Genomic DNA, 24679 nt, shown 5'->3' with positions numbered 1-24679 from the left:
TTCCCTATAGTAGATGAAGCATAGGATATGATGCATGTTTCGGTTTCAAAAAATGTTATACTGTTTGAAAGTTATGAGTGTTTTTCAATCAGTATATCAATCAGGACTATTGTCAGAATTCAATTAGAAAATAAATAATAATTATTTATTAAAGTCAAAATAAGACAAGCCTTATATTGTTGGAAAGTTGGGAAAATCTTTAAAAAACCCTTTTCATTTTATCAATTTTGGTTACAAAAAAAGTTGTCAGCCACCAGTGTAAAGTCTGGAAAATCAACGAATACTGAAAAACACATTTTTTCAGTTGACTTTCTAGGCTTGTCACTTCCAAGCCAAATACCAAAGCATTCTCGAGCCTAAATTGGAAATTTTAAAATTTGTCTACAAAAATCAAATATCGGATTTTATCTGATATCAGATTTTAATACAAAAATTTGCGGTCCCCAAAAAATTTCCTGTTGCCGCTATTTATTTGGTAAATTGGCACATGGCAGAATTCCAATATAAGATTAAATCGGATATCAGATTTTATTAGTCATATTTTTGAGAGAGAGAGAGAGAGAGAGAGAGAGAGAGAGAGAGAGAGAGAGAGAGAGAGAGAGAGAGATAGAGAGAGAGAGAGAGAGGGAAAGATAGAGAGAGAGAGAGGTGGAGAGAGAGAGAGAGGAGGAGAGGGAGAGAGAGACAGAGAGAAGGAAGGAGAGAGAGACAGAGAGAGAGAGGAGAGAGAGACAGAGAGATAGAGAGAGAATATGACCCCTAACGACACAATTTGGTGTCTTAAGGGGTCCTATGGTGTCGTTAGGGGTCATATGGTGTCCCAAGAACCCTTATGACCTCTTAGGACACCATATGACCCTTAATGACACCATATTAGGTCGCTTTGGGTCATATTGTGTCCTAAGGGGTCCTATGGTGTCCCAAGACACCATATGACTCCTGAGGACACCATAGGACCCCTTAAGACACCAAAGCATGTCGTTAGGGGTCATATGGTGTCCCATGAACCCTTATGACCTCTTAGGACACCATATGACCCCTAATGACACCATATTGGGTCGCTTTGGGTCATATTATGTCCTAAGGGGTCATATTGTGTCCTAAGGGGTCCTATGGTGTCCGAAGACACCACATGACTCCTATGGACACCATATGACCCCTAACGACACCATAGGACCCCTTAAGACACCAAATCATGTCGTTAGGAGTCATATTGTGTCTTAAGGGGTCCTATGGTGTCCCAAGACACCATATGACCCCTAACGACACCATAAGACCCCTAATGACACCATAGGACCCCATCCTCTCTCTCTCTCTCTCTCCCTCTCCCTCTCTCTCCCTCTTCTCCTCTCTCCCTCTCCTCTCTCTCTCTCTCCCTCTCTCTCTCTCTCTCTCTCTCTCTCTCTCTCTCCTCCTCCTCTCTCTCTCTCTCTCTCTCTCTATGACTACTAAAATCTGATATCCGATTTAATCGGATATCGGATTTCTACAATGTGGCAGATCACAAATAAATGGCAGCAATGGGAATTTTTTGGGGGGACCACAAATTTTGTACTAAAATCGAATATTGGATAAAATTCGATATCCAATTTTTGTACAAAAAACTGAGAAAAGAAGGGTTTGTGGGTCATTCTGTAGATTCCAAAGGCCCACAGTTTGCATATTCTGTTTTCTGTCGAGGATCACGGGTTTTGAGACAGCTAGAAACAAATTTGTGCTTTTGGGAGATTCTTAAAGTGAAAACTTACATTGTCAATCACGAAGGCGCATGTGTGGAGAGAAATGGAGAGTAGTAGTTGTCAAAAGTCTAAATGCAAAAGAAAACTTTCAAATGACCAAATTGAAGTGTATAGAGAAAGAGATAGAGAATGTCATAGGAGGAGAAGACAAGGTATGTTAAATATTGCTAATGTTACTTCAACTGAAGAGGAAATTGAATCTGAAAATGTGCCACAAGTTATTGAAAATGAAAATGTAGATTTTGAAAGTGAAAATATTGAAAATATTGAAAATGTTGAAAGTGATAATGAAAATGCTCAACATGTGGAAAATTTTGACATAGGAGGTGAAAATGTGGAAAACTTTAACATTGAAGGTGGAATTGCTCAACCAAGTGAACCATATGTAACACCTAATTACTTTAGAAATGAAGACCCTCTCATGGATGAAACACAAATTCCAAATCCAAGACCTTCAAGAACCCCAAAATGGTTATTCGAAATTGATGAGACCATTATTGCGAATCTTGAAGGCAAGAGGTCAACAAGAATCGTTCGGTTGTGGGCTACACAACTTTTCAACCAAAAAATTAGCAATAAGACATTGACCGAGCAATGCCAACTCTCTATTCAATTGCTAAAGATGATAAAGATGAGACCATTGCTAAACAAATCGAAGATTCGTATGAACAAGAAGATGGAGAGAAATTCTATTATTGCAAAAAATCTATTTGACGCTCTCAATTCTATTGGAAAGAATACCAAAGAAAGAGATAAGAGAGCCACTCGAAGAGTGATTACAACCTCCTTAGTAAGCCATCAATTGAGGAAGGCTCGTCAAATGAGACAAACTTGTGTTGATTTTAACATAAACCGTAAAACTTTGGATAGAGCATTTGCATGAAGACAAAGACTTAGCAATCCACTTCAACAAGACACATAGGCATTTGGTGGGAGGCTTCCACGTGTTGATAGAAAGTTGACTGACAATGTGAAGGAAGAGATTCAACAATTTTGGCACTCTAATTCTAGAGTGTCACCCAATGTAAAGGACATTTTGAAATTAAGAATTGGCAACCGAGACCGCACACCGCATCCCAGACATTTCTTGGAATCAAGCCAAACAATGTTGTACAAATTTTTTTGTGAATTACATCCAACTTTGCAAATATCACAAAGGGCCTTTGAATCTTTGAAACCATTTTATTGTGTTCCTCTTAAGATTCACAATACCTGTTGTTGCAAGTACCATGTGGAGTTTTCAATGTACAATGAACTTTTATGTCATATTTGTTCTATGATGCATACTCATGAGATGTTGTAGGAGTGTGGTGCAATGCTGTTTCCGAGATCATCAAGAGACTTGCAAGATCTATTTTTATGCCCTAGAGATGATGGCTGCTATTTCTATAGAAATGATTGTTTGAATGAGAAGTGCTCAAAATGCGGTGGGTTGCCAAAGTTTGTTTCATGTTTTCATGAGGGCAGCGAACATGAGTTTGGAAATAATTATGTTGAGAAAAAAAGATACGAGATGGTGAAATATACTTTGAAGTGTGGAGGTGAAGGTTCTAGATGCGAATTAGTCTCAAGAAAAGTGAGTATTGCTGATTTTATTTTGGATTTTAAGGAAAATCTTTTCTACAAGTATGCAAGGCACACCTATAGGTCTCAATGGTTGGATCAACAGTTCAAGATGTGTAAGAACTCTTTCCTGATTGGCACTATTGTATCGGTGGTTGATTTTGCAGAGAACTATACATTGCAACCACAGAATGAGGTACAGTCTCAGTACTACAATTCAGTCCAGATTTCTCTTTTTGTTCACATTACATATAGACATGCTCCGGATAGTACAGAAGAGGATAGGAAGATAATTAGGGAGTATCATTTTTATATGAGTGATGATAGATCACACTCCTTCGAGTATGTGCAACATTCTTTCGAGATTTTTTTTGAGTTCTTGCATGAGAAAGATATTGCAATTGACCGACATATAATATGGTCAGATAACTATACAAGTCAATTCAAGAATGCGCGTAAGTTTTATTGGTTGAGTAGAATGCATGTGGAGAGGCATATACCTCATATTTGGTGTTTTTTTGAGGCGGGGTATGGGAAGGGAGAGCATGATGGAGCAGGTGCATGTTTGAAGAGAGCTCTAGTTAAGGAGCAATTGAGGATTTCGGGTGCAAATTTCTCTGATGCACATTCTATTGTTGTTTGGTGTAGTTCAACATTGTCACATGGAGGTACTCTTGATTCAGCAGTGAGCAGATTCTTTTGGTTGGTTGATGAGGGAATAGTGGGAGATAGATTGGATTGTCAAACAATTAAAGATTCTTCAAAGATGCATTCATTTCTCAGCTCAGATGCAAGTACATGGACCATTTGGACATGAGTGTTGGCTTGTTTTTATCAAAGTTGTGTTCGGTGTGATTGGGATCAGTGCAAGTCAAGTGAGTGGGTTGATATCTGGGTTCCCCACTATCTAAGTCCTTTATCTCAAACAATGACATGGAAAGTTCACTTGAGTATGATCGTATATCAGATCTTGTACAACCAGGACATGTTTTTGCAATTGTTGCACCGCAAGTGATTGAAGAGAGATCAGAATATTGTTTGGCATGATGTGTACAGGGAAAACAAAAGCTAACACAACTAGTGACAGATGATGATGGGTTCACATTTCCTACAGGTTCAGTTGTTGTTGTCAGAACTTGGTTGCAAACATACATGATTAGAAAGAATGGTATACCTGCATTTCAAGACTATGAGAGACACAAAACCATTATAATGTATTCACACCTTATTATAGCTACAAATGTCAAGTTGTTGAAGCATCAAGAAAAACCGAAGACCAAAGAGCTATGGGTAGTGACTATTGTTGATCATGAAGCAATACTAGATACTCTTAAACAAAGAGATGACCCTTCAGGCACACTTGAGTAGTAGGTCTTTAATGGTGCCTTATTTTTTTATCATGCATTTCATTTCAAACAATGATCATTAAACCTTAATGTTCAAGTTTGTTACGTGTATATTAAGGATGTGTTCAAAATGCAGGTCTATTGATGAATGATTTTTTTTGGCAACACGGTTTTTGCATGCACATAGTGAGTACACTCGATATAATTGGAAGGGAGGTATTTTTGCAACATGACTTATTATCATGCATTTGATGAGATTTACAATTTTTGTTATTAGACGACACTATTTGATAATTTTTTATGATATAATTATCGCATAACCTTTATGCTCATGAAGGTCTTTTTTGATGATATACAATAGTATCACATTACAATTTTATGTGTAGACTAACAATTCTTAAAAATAAATCCTTTATGTTCATCCATGCATTTTATGTGTAGACTAACAATTCTTAAAAATAAAGGTTCATGCTAGATCATTCGTCGTTGACAAGACCCTGTCTTGGTGATGGTACATATTCCTTTGTGCATTAATGAGATTAGATTGTGGGTCTTGTTGTGTTTATTATCATGAAGATGATTCAAATGCATGTGGCCAGGACACATCTGTAGTGGATCAAATTGTCATGACAGATGATCTATTGAATCAAACATTTGACATTGATGGTCAAGGTGGTATGTTGAATCAAACATTTGACATTTGACATTTGTTAATGTTGGGCCTTCAACATCAACACCTACTAGTCAAGGTGGTCATTGAACTTTCACTTAGGTAACCTTGTCTATTTTTATTCATTGATGATTTTGATAGTAGTATGAGTCAGATTAGTAAATTTCTAATTTGATGCTTCCCACGGGGCTTTGCAACTTTAGATTGTGAGTGTGTCCCTGTTACAAATGAATTTTACTTTAATCGACATAGATGGTCTATGATGGATTTTTTGTAAGACTCTATGGTTTTATAACATATATTGTACTTTAATCGACATATAACAATATCCAAGTGGTGGTTGGCGTGAGCTTGAATATGGTAAGTTGTATGCATCTTGAAGTTGAATATGATATGTTGTATACATCTTGAAGTTGAAATTTGATTAGACTTTGTCAGCATTTGATGAATCATAAATGTCATTTCATTATTAATCTTGTGAGTGTGAGGTGTAGGAATAAATATCAATTACTTTGAAAGTCATGGATGGTTGTCCTGATATGATAACCACCACAAGGTTGTGCTTTATGAAGAAAAGCTAAATAGATAATAACTAATTGAGAACATCAATTCAAATCCATAATATAGAGGATACTAGTAACAAATCTTTGTATATTTATTTTTTCTAATAATGAAATAGGTACAATTGTATTGAGATAAAATGAAGCTTTTCTCTCATATGAAGCTTTTCTCTCATGGATGTCACATGCGTAGGGTATGACCCTGAGCATTTGATCGAGTGGGGGGGCAAAACAAGAGCATGCGTAGGGTAATTATACCTAACTCGACATGTCAGAGCCGACAGTTTGTCATCGCGACAAGAAGAATGAGAAATCAGCCACACGACAACATTCCATTGAGTGAGACTAACAATTTTTTCGCCAACCGAAAAATTACTGCCCTAATAAAACTGTAGGGTAACTTGAAAAACCGAGATAGGATTTTGTAGGGACCTCACTAATGGCCCCGTAGGTTCAAACGGATCATTTGTAGGTGCCACAAATTTTGAGTTAGGGCCCGTCAAAGTTTGACAATTTTGAGCACTTAGGGCACTCAAGGGACGACGCCAGTAGGGTATGACCCCGAGCGTTCGATCGAGTGGGGGGGAAAAATAGGAGCATGCGTAGGGTAATAATGCCTAACTGGACATGTTGGAGTTGACATTTCATCATCACAATGAACAGAACGAGAAATTGGCCATGCGACAACATTCCATTGAGTGAGATTGACAAATTTTTTGCCAACTGAAAAATTGCTGCCCTACTAAAACTGTAGGGCAACTTGAAAAACTGAGATAGGATTTTGTAGCTACCTCTCTCGTGGCCCCGTAGGTTCAAATGGATCATTTACAGGTGCCACGGATTCCGAGTTAGGGCCCGTCAAAGTTTGACAATTTTGAGCACTTAGGGCACTCAAGGGACGACGCCGGTAGGGTATGACCCCAAGCGTTCGATTGAGTGGGGGGGAAAAATAGGAGCATGTGTAGGGTAATAATGCCTAACTGGACATGTCGGAGCTGATGGTTCATCATCGCGATGAGAAGAACGAGAAATTGGCCATGCGACAACATTTCATTGAGTGAGACTGACGATTTTTTTGCCAACTGAAAAATTGTTGCCCTGATAAAACTATAGGGCAACTTGAAAAACCGAGATAGCCTTTTGTAGGGACCTCTCTCGTGGCCCCGTAGGTTCAAATAGATCATTCGTTGGTGCCACGGATTCTGAGTTAGGGCCCATCAAAGTTTGACAATTTTGAGCACTTAGGGCACTCAAGGGACGACGCCGGTAGGGTATGATCCCGAGCGTTCGATCAAGTGGGGGGAAAAAAAAAGGAGCATGTATAGGGTAATAATGCCTAACTGGACATGTTGGAGCCGATGGTTCATCATCGCGACGAGCAGAACAAGAAATCGACCACGCGAAAACATTCCATTGAGTGAGATTGATGATTTTTTTGCCAACTAAAAAATTGCTACCCTAATAAAACCGTAGGGCAACATGAAAAACCGAGATAGGATTTTGTAGGGACCTCTCTCATGGCCTCGTAGGTTCAAATAGATCATTCGCAGGTGCCACGGATTCTGAGTTAGGGCCCGTCTAAGTTTGACAATTTTGAGCACTTAGGGCGCTCAAGGGACGACGCTGGTAGGGTATGACCCCGAGCATTCAATCGAGTGGGGGGGCAAAATAGGAGCATGCATAGGGTAATAATGCCTAACTAGACATGTCAGAGCCAACGGTTCATCATCGCGACGAGCTGAACGAGAAATCGACCATGCAACAACATTCCATTGAGTGAGATTGATGATTTTTTTGCTAACCGAAAAATTGCTGCCCTAATAAAACCGTAGGGCAACTTGAAATACCGAGATAGGCTTTTGTAGGGACCCCTCTTGTGGCCCCGTAGGTTCAAACAGATCATTCACAGGTACCAAGATTCTGAGTTAGGGCCTGTCAAATTTTGATAATTTTGAGCACTTAGGGCGCTCAAGGGATGACGCCAATAGGTTATGACCCTGAGTGTTCAATCGAGTGGGGGGGGCAAAATAGGAGCATGTGTAGGGTATTTTTCATTAAATGAATTATATTGTTGATTGAATGAATTGTATTGTATTGTTGATTAAATGAATTGTATTGTTCATTAAATAAATTGTATTGTATTGTTCATTAAATGAATTATATTGTTCATTATAAAAACAACACTTATGATGAAATGAAATGAATTGTATTGTTCATAAAATAGCCATTATTAACCATTGTTAATTATTGGAATGAAGATTAAATATTTCCATGATAACACCACACACAGATGAGCAACAATTTATATGATTGAATATCAACTTCTATATATATATATAAATGTTGAATGATTACAAATGTATGTCCATACACAAATATGGCATAAACGCCAACTGAAACAAAATGTATGTCTAAATACGTGTATGTATGTCCATATACAAAATATACATGCCAACTAGACATGTAAGCATCCCAAAACTATCTATAACATCCTAAGTTGCTGATGAATCATCAAAATCGATCCTCTTCACTGCATTGCTTGGCTCTGAAGGATCCTACACAAGAAAAACAAACCACGATTAATATTAGTTATATTATATAATTCACATTTGAAAAGTTAACATAGAAAATTAACTATTTAATTGAACTATTCATGCTTACCTCATCTCCACATTTTCTCTTCAGCTTTGCAGGACTCTTGATGTATGTCTTTGGTAGAGGAGGTATGTTTTGAATATTTTGATACACAACCTACATATGTTCAGAAAAATGAGATTGATACAAGTTAGCATATAATTGTCACTGATAATAACAAATTATATCTACTAATCAAATAATAAAATAAACACACATCTACTCGAGGCATCTCTTCTTCTTCTTTAGGTATACTGGGTGTAGTCATCAAGGATGTGAAGCCAAGAGTTCTCTGTATATATACACAACAAGTATATGAAACTATCAATCTATGTCTAGACATGTATAATCACTATAAGTTATTTAAACTATTCATTCAATCATATTTGCATTCAATTACCTTTCCCCCTTGTCTCCAATTGCACTACCAGATCCTAGATCACACTACACCGCACTCGTGCTACTTGTCCCCTATAAGAGTAAAATAAGATATACTTGCAAGTTACTACATAATCTAATTAATACAAATATAACTAACGAGCATGTATGTACAATAAAATAGAAACGACTAGGTGCAATAATATATGTATCATCAAGCTATCGAGGCCAAATGAAATGGCCAACAAGGTGCACTCCTGAATCTGTCTCAACTCATCCTCGGTCATCAACTGTTAAATAAACCATGTAAATAAAAATTGGTACTTAATATTATCTAATTTATAAATATTTAATTAAAATATAACATGAACTATGAAAACACAAATCTTACCAATACATCATCAATGTATAATGACGGTGCCTCCTCGCCTCTAGCATGTGAGGACTCCCCAGGGTATCCTCCAGTCTGTGTAATAACCTCTGGTGCATCATGCATCTCATGCACCTCGTAATCTGTACTGTCCACAACTTGATGAACAGGCTGTCCAATTGGACCCAAGCATACATGCCCACACATGACACAACTATGGGGAACACATATGTGTGGAGCCGAGGATGATGTGTCACCGGCATTGGATGTACCGCTACCATCAAGAGTAGGCTGAGCTACTGACGCAGCCAGCTTGAGAAACCAAAAGGCTACTCAAAGAGTGAATAGTCGATATAGTCCCTGAAGCCACCTCACAAATGATATCAGGATGCTGAACTGCAGGTAGGGGATCAATAGGAGGAGGGGGGACATATGGGCCCTGGACTACTCTGACTGCCCCAGGTCTATTTTGGGGCATACCTAAACCCACACCCTGGAAAGGTTGGATGTCAAAGTAGTTCACATGTTTGTGTAAAACAAACTTAGCATACAATTTTTTTATGAAATAGAAGGGGATATCAAGATTGTTGTTGGGTGGTTTGTCGAAAACCATCCACCAACAATCCCAAAAGTCTTTCAGAATCCCATCATTTGTGCACCATTTGATAGAAAGTTTTGTTTTTTTTGGGATCTACGGGCTGACCAGTACGGGGATTGACAAACAATAAGGCGATTTCGGCTTTGGATATCTCAAGATCCTTGATATCCTTATACGACAAGCCATTTGCATATTTTTTCTTCATAGAATCTCACCACAAAAAGGCGACATCGTGCTCCTCAGTCATGGTTTCCATACTTTTTACAATTGATGTGAGAGGATCAAACAATGGGTTTAGACGAGGGATCCTACAATATACTTCTGCAATCCCCCTCAATTCATTCAAATTTTGTGCAATTAAATCTTGAATTAAGGGGGGGTTTGGCAAATGAGGGTTTGGTTGTTGCAGTTGTGGTTGGTCAGTGTTTTCATTGTTATCCCCGATTTTTAACTTAATTGAATGTAAACAATTAAATTTAGTTAACAAATTTAAACAATTAGGTATTTGATTTTAAAAAAACCTAGTTTTCAATGAAAAATCAAATAAACATTCACAAAAAATACAAAAAATGAATGAAAATGGTTCAAAACGACAAAATTCTCACCTCTAAATCTATTTTTTAGCAATTTTTTGTCAAAACACCGGATATCGGATGGAGCGGATATTGGATTTTGATGAATTCGCACGACTCGTGAGTTAAAAATGACTCACGGGACTGTTACTGTCGAAATATAAAAGTCTCAAAAAGAAAAATACAAATACAATTGAACAAAAGATAAAATACAATTGAACAAAAGAAAAAATAAAAATAATGTCAAACCTAATTTTATTTTGTTTTTAAAAATACAAATGAACAAAAGAAAAAATAAAAATATTTTATCATTTATAATATAAAATAAATAATAGCATATAAATAAACAATATACTATCATGCCTTATGACATAAAATGAAAGAAAAGCTGGACACATTAATCTGGGCAGGAAAGATTTTACAATTTCATTTAGCTCCGTGTCAAATCAATGACAACAGCTGTAGCAAGGAAGTGGGCGTGGAAAGCACTGTGGGACTGATTCCTTTTCTCTTTCGATGTTGTATAGTATTAGTATGCATGTTTGCTCATGTTCTATGTATGTCTTGTGAGTGCTATTTTATGGGGAGAATAGGTAGTCGCTTCCCTTTTCACTTAGAAAAACATTACGATTAATGTAAATTGCACGGCCCAAGTCCAAAGCATCTGGTGTCGATCAGATTTTATGTGTAGGAATAAAGTGTGACCGCATGGTCGAGAATGTGCCGTGTACGATCATGTGCAAGCTTAAATTTGAAAAGCCATTTTCATAGCCGTATATAGGATAATTTTCATGGGAGTTTTCAAGTGCATATATCCACATTGGCCGTATCACCCTTGGAGTTTCAAATGTTTAACTTGAGAATTAACTTGCAAAAACACAGGCCACAGAGCATCGATCATTCTTGTGCAGGAAAAGAGTATCTTCTCAAGGCACCTGTCAGGTTGAGTTCGCGAAAACAAATAACAGAGAACAAAATGCAAAGCTCATTATGGTGTACTTGAAAGGTGTGAGACAATTTTCTATATATCATTGATAGACAATAGTAAAAGTGCCTGCCATTCGATTGGGCTTTTCAGAATACCAAGAACTGCTATTAAATGTATAGTGTATGATTTGACAGTCTGTGAAATTACAAAACGCACGAGTATTTGGGCATGAGAATGGGGTGCATGAATGAGCGTAGTTAGTATTGGTACATGTACAGGAATCTCTACCCTACGTTAGTGCTCAGGTCATGTTGCGCTCACCTCATCGAGGCCTGGCAACTGTCAATTAAATACACTTCAGAACTCTTTTTCTGTGGGGACTGTGACCTGTTCAAACATATAATTCATTGCACTCCTCTTTTTGAAACGTCCACTTCATTCTGATAGGGTGGTGAAGTCAAGGGATGTTTTTATGAAATTATGTTGTTTAGGAGAGTTATTTGATAAATCATTCATTCTTTGGAAGTATTCAAATGTAAATGTCCATCCTAAAAAAGTTGTCCCATTCAAATTAGATTAAGTAAACAGGTAATACGATATGGTTTATTTAGTTAAATTTGAATGATAACAATAGAATAAATATTAACTATATTTTAACTAAAATTAATACTGATCATTCCAACATTAAAATTCATAGTATTAAATACAATAGAAAGGAATAAAAAATACAACCACCAACTATCTATTATAGAATCATTTTACATCAAAACTAAGACTCAACCATCTTATTAATACAATTAATAAAATATATTCTATCCATCTTTATAAAAAATACCATGTTGAGACTAAAATTCTTATATCGTCAATTTTAAAAACATCTCATTCTAATATTATAGATTGTAGAAAAATTATATGTATGCGGATCAAATTTCTTAAATGCAATCACTTATTCTAGAATGAAAAAACCTATTAACCACCCTTACTATAGTCCTAACAATGCTAATAGATTTCCACAATCCTAGAGACATTTACTATTGTTTCTTTTTAGTTTGATTGCATGGTTTTTATGTATCACACTACGTGAGGATGTTAAAGAGCATAAGGTGACTAAAATGGGTTGGTTGCAAACCTAAACAAAATAGAACGAATGTGAAAGGGGGAGGGGAAGAGAGACGAGGGTGCACATGGTATGAGGTTTGGACAAATGGCAAAGAAATAAAATTTAAATTAATGGTAAAGAAAAAGATAATAAACAATATTAAGCAAAAAATTAAAATATACACAAAAGGTCAAAGTATCACATATAATAGAAAAATGAATGATAGTTGTATACAAATTAAGAATGTAAGTAAAATAAAAAATATATGTTAAAAATATATTTTGAAATATATTAAAATTTAGAGAAATTTACAACATAGAAAATACATATATTATACATATATATCTAAAATATACATAAAATTATACACCCCTGCAAAGCTATTACTATTATATGTGTATATATAGATATCATTAATATATTACACTATTATGATTATACATATTATTACTAATATATATTGGTAAATGATACTAATCTATTCATATTTCTTATACATATAAACATATAATATTTCTTATCTTAGTATGTAATATTAGGTATTATGTATATTTAGAAATTATTAAATAAATTAAAAAATATATTGAATAAACATAATATCAAATAAAAAATATTAATATGGATTTATATATGTTTAATATGACTTAAACATCTATATTGATATTTAATATGCTTAAGTCACACAAAACATATATCAATATGAATTATTATATATCAAATATATTATGTTGAATTAATATGAGTTCAATATCTATATTTAACATGTATATCAAAGAGATATATTTTATTTATTATATTAAATTATCATTTATTTTTATGTAATAAATTATATTACAAAAATAGCAAGAAGCCATATTTAAACTATATAGAAATAATTGATTTAATATATATATATATATATAAAAGAAACCAAATCAAAATATTTATACATAAAAAAAATGAATTGGACAAAATAAAATGTGAAAGGAGACATAGGAAAGAAAAAATAAGATATGAAAAAATAATAAAATAGAAAGGGGAGTAGAAAAGGTGGTCTGCACTCAAGAAGGAAGGACCCCAATGACTAGAACAAGAAGAAACAACTATAATAAAGAGAAGCGGAAGGGTTGGGACCAAGTAGCAAGGCCAAAAGAAGGAGATGACACAAACCAACTAAAGGAAGAGAAAGATGAACTTGGGAGAGGAGGAGGTAGGATACCATGGCATTATGGGCTCCATAAAGAAAGTAATGATGAGAAGGAGAGGAGTAGGGGGTGGGTAGATGGTCTTCCATAGGAGAAGAAAGGTCAAAGAATGTGCTGACAAAGATTTCTAATGTTGGATAGAAAAGGTTGCAAATATATACTTAAACTTTACCCTTCATCATGATTGAGGTTAGTGGGGTGATTGTTGATTTCTATGGATTCCTTTAGCTTTTTCTTGAACAAGATTTATATTCTTTCTAAATAAATACAATGTTTGGTAGGCCAAGAGTGTTCATCTAGGATCAATCTAAGAAATTGTTCATGTATAGTGTCAACACCATGTTCTTTGATTCTTTTGATGAAAGAGCATTTTTATTCACCGGTATAAGGTGTGCCACATGTACGAGCCATATTGTAGACTCTTGACTACAAGAAATGTTCCTAGAGTCTTTGAGAGGGGGAATCCAATTTTTCAATTCCAAGAAGGGCTTAAGGGAACATCAAAGCCTTTTTTGTAGAGGATTTTGGAGATTTTGTGGGAGATGTATTTGACATGAGAAAGGGAGGTACTAGGAATGTACACATCTAAAGGATGAAAGGTATAGGATTGGAAATGAGATTTGGCTTGGTTGAGAGTTCTAGAGGTTTCCTTATTTGTATACCTATTCAATATAAAGATATAACAAATATGGGCTAGTGGAAAGTTTAAGTTTTATTCATAAGAAATATAGTAGACTCTCATGGGAAATTTTTTAAGGGCCTAAATTTTTTTTAAAAGGTGGTGATGTGATAAGGGGTGGAGGTATATGTTAGTTTGGGTAGCTTTAAAAAACACATGATGACATAAGGAGATCAAATTCTTTGTAGAGAAACACATCTAGGAAAGGAAGTTAGTAATTATATTCCAACTCCTTAGTGAAGGAGATGCAAGGAGCTATGCTATTGAGGTGGGAGTGGAATTCTTCCAACTTATTAGGGACATGAATCCAATAGACATTGATGTCATCCACACATTTTTTCTATCACATCAACTTGAGAGGGGATATAAAAGGAAAAAATATTCAAAACTAGCCATGCAAAGGTTGGCAATGATAGGTGAAAGAGTTTAACCCATAGCCACACCATCAACCTATTATAACATCATAAATTTCACCTTGTGTATTTCATGCCACATAAGTCCTTCACTTTAAGCTAATTGAGTCATTCTTCATCCCCTTGTCCTTTTATTGACATAAATTTATTTGTCAGCTTAGAATTTGACCTTTTCCAAACATTTTTGATCATTCGACTCATGGACACTAGCACGTCCTGGAGACATTCACACATTGCACTCATGTCCTATGAATATGTCATTTTATAGGTGACTATTTGAGTGTTACGCCTGTGACTGGAAGAGTTTGTAACACCTCTTTCCGTAGCCACTAATGTCAGGATTCTTCCTAGAGGTCTATATCTCATTCATTTGAGAGGAATTTGGGACTTCTTGACTTTTTGGTAAGTTTCTTAAGCTCTTGGCATATTTTCTACATCTCTCATAGGTTTTTCCAGCATCCACCATTATCATAGTATTTGGAGAGCTCTTGGAACTCGACTTTGTTCATTCAGGTGATAGTTTCCTGAGTGCTAAAGGGGAGTTCCTTTTTCTTTGCTTGCATAGCTATTGTTTATATCTAGCATATCAATTGTCTTATCTACCTACTTTCATATTTATCATTTTCTTTTAACTCATGGCTATTCTCTTAGTTGTTCATGGAGGTGGAAACAATGAAGTGGGGGTCCATTTGAGCCAGACCTCCTTACACAATGCCAAATTTTTTCCTTTTCTCTTGTGTACAAGTTCCTGATTGAGGGAAGGAGTTCACTTTGCTGGAGGCTTGAATTGTGGATCGAATGTAAGCTTCCTTTACTTTTTTCCATCTTCTTTTACTTGTTCACACTCTATCATTTTCATTTCATTCAGCATAGCATTGTTAATTTAACCATATTGTTGTGTCCACGTCTATTGTATAGTCTTCATGCTTTGTCCATATAGGATATTAGCACACCACACTAGTATCCCAATTCTATGCATTCATCCTAAGAAAAAAAAATTAGTAGAGTTTGTTTAAGGGGTGTAACACTTGCCAACAAACCCCAGGGAAACTCACTACAACTAGTCCCAAAGAGTGGGATGCATTTTTTTTTTGTTTACTAATAAGGTTTACATTTAACTCAAACTAGAAATTATATTTAAAAATTGGTTCAATAGTTTTAATTTAACATTAAGTGCTTAATCGTTGTTACATACATTACATTACTAGCACAAGTGTAATCATATTTATAAGGTTTAATTGTTTACATGGTTTCATTGTTTCCCTAGGGCATTGACTTCACAACTTGTCCTACATCATTTATGATTTATAATCAATACACTTAATTTACCATTATCATGATAATTAACTTTATGTTCCTAATGATCTAACCTTATCATGGTACACAACTATAGGTGCATGTATGCATACTAACCTATAATGTACACTTCACATAATATGCTACTAATGCTATCCCAAAATAATCTTAATACATGCTATCATCACCATTGCTCGTTTATCACTAACTAGGTATGAAATACTTCTATAAATCCACTAGTTCCTCTTGGGAACCCAATGCAAAATAAATTACTACAAACTTACATAACCATATACACATCACAACCTACATGCTAAGACCTTGCTAATGCATAGTACCTATGAATACATATCCTTATCCCTAGCTTGAACATAATAATAGGACACCATAATGACCAACCTTTAACTTAGCTCTATGCATATACTTTATTCCTTTTTATTTATACCTTAACATGAAAACTATGAGCTACTATGGCTAAAATGATTACTCCTATAATGTTGTCCACTTCATAATGCATCACACATCCACTAACGTATCTCACCCTATCACCAAAAGCATACACATTAGCCTTATTATGCAACCTACATGCTCATAGATACTATTTATGCAAAAATAGTTTTATTGCAGCCTTTACACGATTGTATGTATTCCCATTTAGTTATTAATTATATCTATTTACTGAGTTTCAATATAATTCTCAACCTTGGTGTTGTTCTAGGTTCCAAGATCCCAACTATGTCATCAATTAATCTTGTGTTTCCAAGCTTTAACATTGATAGTCTAAGAGGAATTTTTGTTTAATTTCATTATTCAAATAATTTAATCTCATAACAAGATGCTAACATCTACTTAATTATATCTATATTCACATAAAGATATTGAATGTTTAGGCATTAGTTCATTTTCATTGTCAAAGATATAACATGAAGAAAGCAATAAACATCCATATTCTATTGCATTGAAATCACATCTACACAATTACTATCCAACATATTAATACCACATAAATGATTGATTTTCTTATTTAACTAATTATCTATAACCACAATGTCATTACAATTAACTAATCTACTTCACGTATTATGCACGAAAAATCCATACGTATCCTATGTATCCAATTCAAGGAAATACATGGCTAACAAATGATGAGACTTTACTAGCAAGAGTATACCCTTTTCTTCTTTCTTTCTAATTACATATTAGTAATTTATAATGCTTCCATTTGAAGTTTTAATCTAAAGAATAACCATGGATACAATGAAGGGTGATCTCACAATAATGGTTCCCACTTTTGACACTGAGATGAACACTTTTAAAATAATCTTCAACTTCCAACAACTATAACTTTTAAACTATAAAGAATTTGAAGATGATGTAAATTAGTGATTTGTAGCATTTTGTCTCTAGATTCTATATATACTTTTTTCAAATTTTTTTGAAGGATTTTAAAAAAAAATTTCCATCTCCCTCGAAAAGTAGTTTTTTACAACAAACTACATTTTTTAATAGTGATGTGCCTCCCGAAACGCACAAATTTTTTCTATAAATGATAAAAACTCAATTCTTTCGAATTTTGGTTTGTAACATTAATATCCAGGGCTTGCAGTTGGTTTGATAGTGATATGTTCAATATTTTTCATTTTATTAAGTTTTGAAGTCTGACTAGTCATAATTCCGACATAGGTTTAAGTTTGAACACATAACTTGTTCTATATATATCGAAATTCAATAAATTTTTTTTGTTAGAAAGAAGACATCAATACCTGGGGCTTAGATATTTTTCAGAATGTTTTTGAATTAGTTTCCTATTTTTCCCAATGCGTTGAACAGAGAAGTTCATGTTTGGTGAGAAACCTATGTTTGTTAAAATTAAAAAAACAAGTTCATAATAAACTCAATATGTAATAATATTATATTCATTGGAAAGCTTGCTTTGAGGACTACAATACTACGTTTTGGGTTGTCAAGATCATTCCATTTGAGCCATCAACCAGAGGTTTGAAGGCCAAAAATGTGCAAAAAAATGTAGAAAGCTCCAAAGAAGTGTTAAAAAAGGGGTTTGAATGAAAGGGGGTTCAAGCAAACCCCCCATTTTTAGGGGGGTTTGATTGAAACCCCCCTATATAATTGAAAAATGACATAATCAAGCATTAAAGGTTCTTTGCTCAAAAGAGTGGGTTCGAGCGATGTGGGGGTTTCGCTCGAACCCCAAAGGGTAGTCCGTTCGAACACCCCCACTTCGCTCGAACCCCCCCTAAACGAAATTCTCCACTTTCGCCAATTTCCTTCGTTGGCAAAAGTGGGGACCAGCTTTGTGAGTTCACCCTGAAGGTTACTACTACATAGTAGTACAATCGTGAGATTAGCTTACTTCTTATACAACATCCTAATCTAATACATGATAAAAGTATCTCAAGTCATGAAGTAATCATTAAATAAATTTGCTCCAAGGATCCAAAATCAGCATGGTGAAAACTCCAAGTCCACACACGAAGAAAATACCAAAGAAGAGGGAAAAAACCCAATGGCAAAAAACTCCAACCATCGACCAATGTGGAACCTACTAGGAACCACCCCCCAAGCTAGGAGATGTCACTAGGTCCCACTCACACACTAGCCTAGGTTGACGCTTGACCAAATGACTAACCTCAACACTTCACATACACAAACATACCACCATACAACACAAGAAGCATCAAACTCCATAGGTTGGTAAACATAAAGAAAATCATGAAAATAACACAAGGGACTCACATGTACAAGGGAGTGTTATCGCATGCTAAAGAAAAAACAAGGCATAAGCCTATGGGCATGCAGAGCCATCTCAACCTTTGGAGAGAGACCAAGGGAGATTGACTTACCATCTCCATGGCCTTCTCATGCTCATCCTAAAACATCCTCCCTAGGACTAAGTCATGAGGCATTGGTAACTTTATTATCTTTTTAAGCTAACTAACTACCCATACCCATTCATTAATTATTTATCCCTTAATTATAATACATAAAACTCCCTTATGCCCATGAGGTCTAGAATTAACACATCCTTACAAGAAACCTCGTAATAGCCTATCTCTCATGATCCCCGGTAACATAAAGGAGCCCACTCTCTTGACATGGACCCATATCAATAACACAAGAGGCTCTACAAAAGATAAGGTAAGATGGCATAAATAAAATGCCATAACATAACCATGAACAAACACATCTTTAAGAAACTTTCGACACTAACAGAAATGCAAGCAAGCCTCTTGACCAAAGAGTGCAAAACCATAATATAAGACTACTGCAACAAAACTAAGCAACTTAGCAGTGTCTCCACACTTGTTCTCCAATAATCAGTATTGAATAAAAGGAAACATCCTCATGGCATGAACCATCATGAGGGAATACAAAAAAACAAAAAACCCATGTGTCAATAAAAGAGAAAACTGAAATCTCAGCCAAATCAAAATTGTGACAACAGTTAAAATGGCCTCTGGGATTAAGACAACCAAATCTTGACATGTGACCAACAGTGAAATAAATAAGTAAATGATTTGGGGCTGTGAGTGTTCCATGCTTAGCCCATGCTAATACTCATGGGCTCCCAAATTGCAGATAACTCCTCCAAAAAAAACTCAGGAAGACTCAAGATCGGAACATTAATAGTCATCACTACATAGGTAACAGCTGAAATAAAAGAATAAAGATTGATATTTACAGCAAGGTGTAGTTGACATTTACAGTAGAGTTAAATTTTCAGTATATAAATCTACATATAGCAGAACGATTTGCTTCAAATTGTATTGAGTTGCAGGTGAAGTCGATGTCATAAATTTTCTTTCTAAAGGATTGTTTCGACATGCTATTATTTTTATGATTATTTTTTATATGTCATAATGCGGAAGGGGCAATGTTTTCACAGATTTTAATATCTACTGGGGGAGGGTGTTAGATACCATCCCCATAACGTGGGTGGTGATGGCACCTCACCATGATATGAGATGTGGTGCTTTCATCCCCCATGGTATGGGGCGTGGCTATCACACCACCCCCATATCATGGGTGGTGCTTGCACCACTCCGCGATATAGGATGTGGGGCAATACCCACACCCCATATCGTGGGCAAACAAATTAACAACAGTTTAATTTTTTTATTTTTTTTTGTAAAATAGAAAACATTAAAATCAAATTTAAACAAATTTCCCCAGACCAAAACAAAGGGGTTGTTGGTCAAGCATCTTGATAGGGGTGCATTTAGGTTTATTAATCCTATCAAATTAGAAAGGGCAACAATAAATTTCAACTATAATAACAGTTGAATTCAAATTCAAGGGGCATTCAATACACAATTGCATTTCACCATTCAAACACAGGTTGCAACAATTTATATTCACAAATAATACAACCCCCAAATTCCCAAATTTCTTTCCATAATAGGAAACCCATGATTCAAGCAAGTTTGACAACAATATATTTTCCCCAAAATAATGAAATTACAACCTAGATTCAGATTTGAAGACAAAGACAGAGAAAGGAACAAAGATTTCTTTAAAAAATTTAACTTAAGCATGCGAAAGGAAGGGGAAAACAACCCTACCTCTTCTTGTGCAAATGGTGAGGAAAATATGGAGGAGCAGCAATTTCCAAATACAAGCTCCAATCTGCCACTCCACCCAAAAATAGCCAGTCTCCAATACTCAAATTCCAGAAAAATCCCCCCAATACAAAGAGAGTAGAAAAAAAAAAAAAATGCAGAAGAGAAGAATGCCCTAGTTTTTTACTCAAAAAATATTCCTCAAGTCATATTATACTATTGTTCATATTACTTAAATTTGTTTTTCCCCATATTTCATTTCATGGAAGTTCAAAAATATAATTATAGAACACACATATTGGTTATTTCGAATTAGATTTGTAATAAAATATATAACAATTAAATAATTTAATATAAAAGCAAATATAAAAGCGAATACAAAGAGTAAATGTAAAAAGGTAAATATAAACAAAATAATTATAAAAAATGGAAATTGTTTTATTATTTACCCATATTAATTTTATTATTCAAAATAGATTAATTATCGTCAAAATCAAATTAGTGTTTGAGGCAAAATAATTTAAATAATTATTAATCGCCTCAAAATAAAAAATCACTAAATCGCAATAATTCAATTGGAAAAATTAAAACAACATTACTTGAATCTCGAAACATAATTAATAAAATAATTAAAAATCTATAGTGTCATAAATTGTATGCACTTGCTAAAGCAGTACAATTTAACACCTAGTTTAGCACCCGCCTTGGCGCAGTTGCATTTTGCATTTCATTTCCCCTTTAACACTTAATTAATCAAATTAATTAGGTCTAAAGGTTCTATTTCATCATTTTCCACATCATAAAGTCGGGCCCTTTCATTAAAGCGTGCCCCTTTCATTTTATTCTTCCAATACACTACTTAATCAAAAACCCTAATTAGGCCCTATTCTGAGCTTGGGGGCTTGATTTCGGGGGTCAAAACATCTTGAAATCACCTGTAACTTCGGGATTCTCTCTAAAATCATCATATCTGACAGCCCTGAAAATTTGGTGAAAAGTTGTCGGGATCGTGGCGCCCGGAGTGCACACGGTCCCGGACATTTTTCCCGAAATTTTAGGAGCGCGATCCAATCATAAAATAAAGCTTAACCCCAAGAAATTGGTGGGATATTTAATCTCTAGGTCCGCCAAAAGATGAAATTACGACCTAGGGTTTCATACATAAGAGCTCTCTTTCTTCATTTGAAGGGATGGGAATTTTGTTTTCAGGAACCTCATATGCAGCGAAAGAGCAGATCTTTGAAGACTTCAACAACTTTCAACATCCCTTTATCAAGCATTTATCAATTCCATTCATTCATTTAGGGCTTGGAAGACATTGAAGAACAATAGGAGATCACCAACTGAAGATTGGCTTGTACCCCTCCCTTGGGGGTTGGGTATGGTTTCATGTTGTTTTCATGTCTTTGCATAAGCTTCAATATATCATTTATCCATGCTTTAAATCACTTTGCATCTTGATTTAGAGCATTTACATTATCATTAACAAGCAATTAGGGTTTACTTTCTAGGTTGCTCTAGTTTGCTTACTTGCATTTTAGATCTTGCACACACACAAGGTCTGCACACACATTACTTTTACAATACAACTTAGCTATTCGTGGACGTGGAAATCACCGAAGCGGGGGTTTGACTAAGGCAAAACCCTATATAGCCGCCCAAACACCTTTTTCAGATACAAGTGCAGGTTTCGAGACTCGGACGACGCCGCAGGTTGCAGATCCAGAAAAAGCAGGTCGAGACAGCACCCCACACCAAATTGTAGAGCAGAACACCAGGACAGGGGCGTGGGGCGCCCTGGTCCTGCCAGGACAGGGGCGTTGGGCACCTTGGTCCCTGGGACAGAGGCGCTGGGCACCCTGGTCCTCCTGATAGACAGCATTTCAGACAGTTTCCAGAGTGCAAAAACAGTGGTTTCAGGTGCAGTTTCAGGTGCAGAATCAGGACAGTGGCGCCCGCGCCCCCGTCCCGAACATTTCCACTCAGATTTTGACTCCAGGCACGCATTTGCATTCTTGTCTTATCCTTGTACTTACAACTTTCCCTTTTTTAAGTTCAATTCTGCAATCTTGTTATTAGTTCATACTTGCATTCTAGGGTTAGGAATTGAACTTGCATAATCTTACCTTTCAATTACAACAAAGGAATAGAAACCCTAATAGGTAGCTCGTGGCTCTCTCTTTCACAAAAAGAAGTAGCCAATTGTGTGATACCTCTAGGCTCTTTCGTATTCCGTAATGTGTGACAAAAGGTAGGATTAGGGCATGATAACCTAGTCTCGCTTTTTCCCCCACACATTTTGGTGAACCCGATGTGAATCTATCATTGCTTCTTCTTGCATTGCATTTGTTAGATCTAGATCTAGATTTAGTGTGTTTTCATTTCATTTTCATTAAAAAAGAAAAAAAAAAAAGAAAAGTGTGTTTCTTTGCATTGTGTGTTTAAATTTCATGCAATTTTTATTTCAAAATGTCAGACTTTTATTTGCAAAATGTTCATGCTTATGATGATTATTATGAGTATAGCCAAGATGAATTAGATGAAGCTTTAGATGAGTTTTTGAACCCTAAAGATGCCAAACCTTCATTTTACCAAAAACTCATAAACATTGTTACTATGCCATTTCGTTGTGATGAGAAAGATAAGTTGAATGAGTCCTCCCAGGGGTACATTCCTATCAACTCTTCCACTAAATCTAGTAACATGGTTGTTTTCAACAATCCCCTCTATGAGGAGATGTCTCCTTTTGAATCAAAAGATAAACCTTTCAATAGATATGATCATGCTTTGTTGGATGATGCTCTTGATGACTTTGTGGCTTTATTGAAATCTCTAAACAAAAACAAAACTTCTAAATTGGTTAACATGATAAACTTGAATGAGCATAAAAGGCCTCTCTTTGAAGTCCAAGGTGCTTATCCTTCTCCCACCTTTCAAGGTCCTAAATCACCTCTCCTTACTGTCCAAGGAGGGTATGATCATGATTCCTTTCGTACTTCGAATAAACCAATCATCACTGTGCAAGGAAGAAAACCTATAAGTCCTTATAGTTATGCCAAGCAAATAACTAGAGAGAGTTATCATGCGGTTGCCCATACTTATCATACCAGAAATAATAGGCAGCCTAGTCCTCCTCTTGTTATTCCAGTTTCTCTTCCGAATCCTCAACCAATTCTTCCGCAAGCTCCGCATATTTCACAAGTTCTTAGTAAGGAATATGATCTCATAGAACAACTTAAAGCTACCCCTGCTAAGATATCCCTTTGGGATTTGATTCAAACTTCTTCCACTCATCATGGAATGTTACAAGATGCCTTGAAAGATTTGAATGTTCCTCCACCGAATACATCTAGTAATATAGCATCTTTGGTTAACTCTGTGATGAATCCTAAAGCTCAAATTGTGTTTACCCAAGATGAGTTGCCTACTAGTGAAATCCAACATCAATATGATCCCTTGATGATCGTGGTTATCATGAAAGACACTACTATAAGACGAACACTAGTAGATAATGGCTCTGGTCTTAATGTGTGTAGCATTAATCTTTTGCATAAGATGAATGTGGATACATCTCTAATTGAGCTGGACTCTCGTCCTATTCGAGGCTTTGATAACGTGGCTAAAACTTCATTAGGTACTATCACCTTACCCATCACAGTGGGGCCTGTTACTTTGCCTACTCCTATCCATGTTATGTCGGGAAATCTAACATACAACTTGTTATTAGGAAGACCTTGGATTCATAGTATGCAAGCTGTCCCCTCTACATTGCACAGACAAGTTAAGTTTATCTACAACAATAAGACATATACCTTGATAGGTGATACCAATTTTCAAGCTTGTTTGTAAACATCTACTTCCAAAGGGGGTGCCTCTAAGCCGCCCTCGTCTAGTGGTGACTCCTTAAACAAGATACCTATCGGTGAATCCTCACTCTCTGATGATCAAAATTCTTTGGATGAGTCTAGAGCTCCTGAAGAAGACTCTTCTTGACATGAAACTACACATAAGAAAGATTTTGATCTTGAGAAGGTTCTCGCAGATGACGATTGGGGATCCCTTGATTTTAATCC

Source organism: Cryptomeria japonica, chromosome 7, assembly GCF_030272615.1.
Source record: "Cryptomeria japonica chromosome 7, Sugi_1.0, whole genome shotgun sequence".
Lineage (NCBI taxonomy): Eukaryota > Viridiplantae > Streptophyta > Pinopsida > Cupressales > Cupressaceae > Cryptomeria > Cryptomeria japonica.
This window is presented reverse-complemented; position numbering follows the sequence as displayed.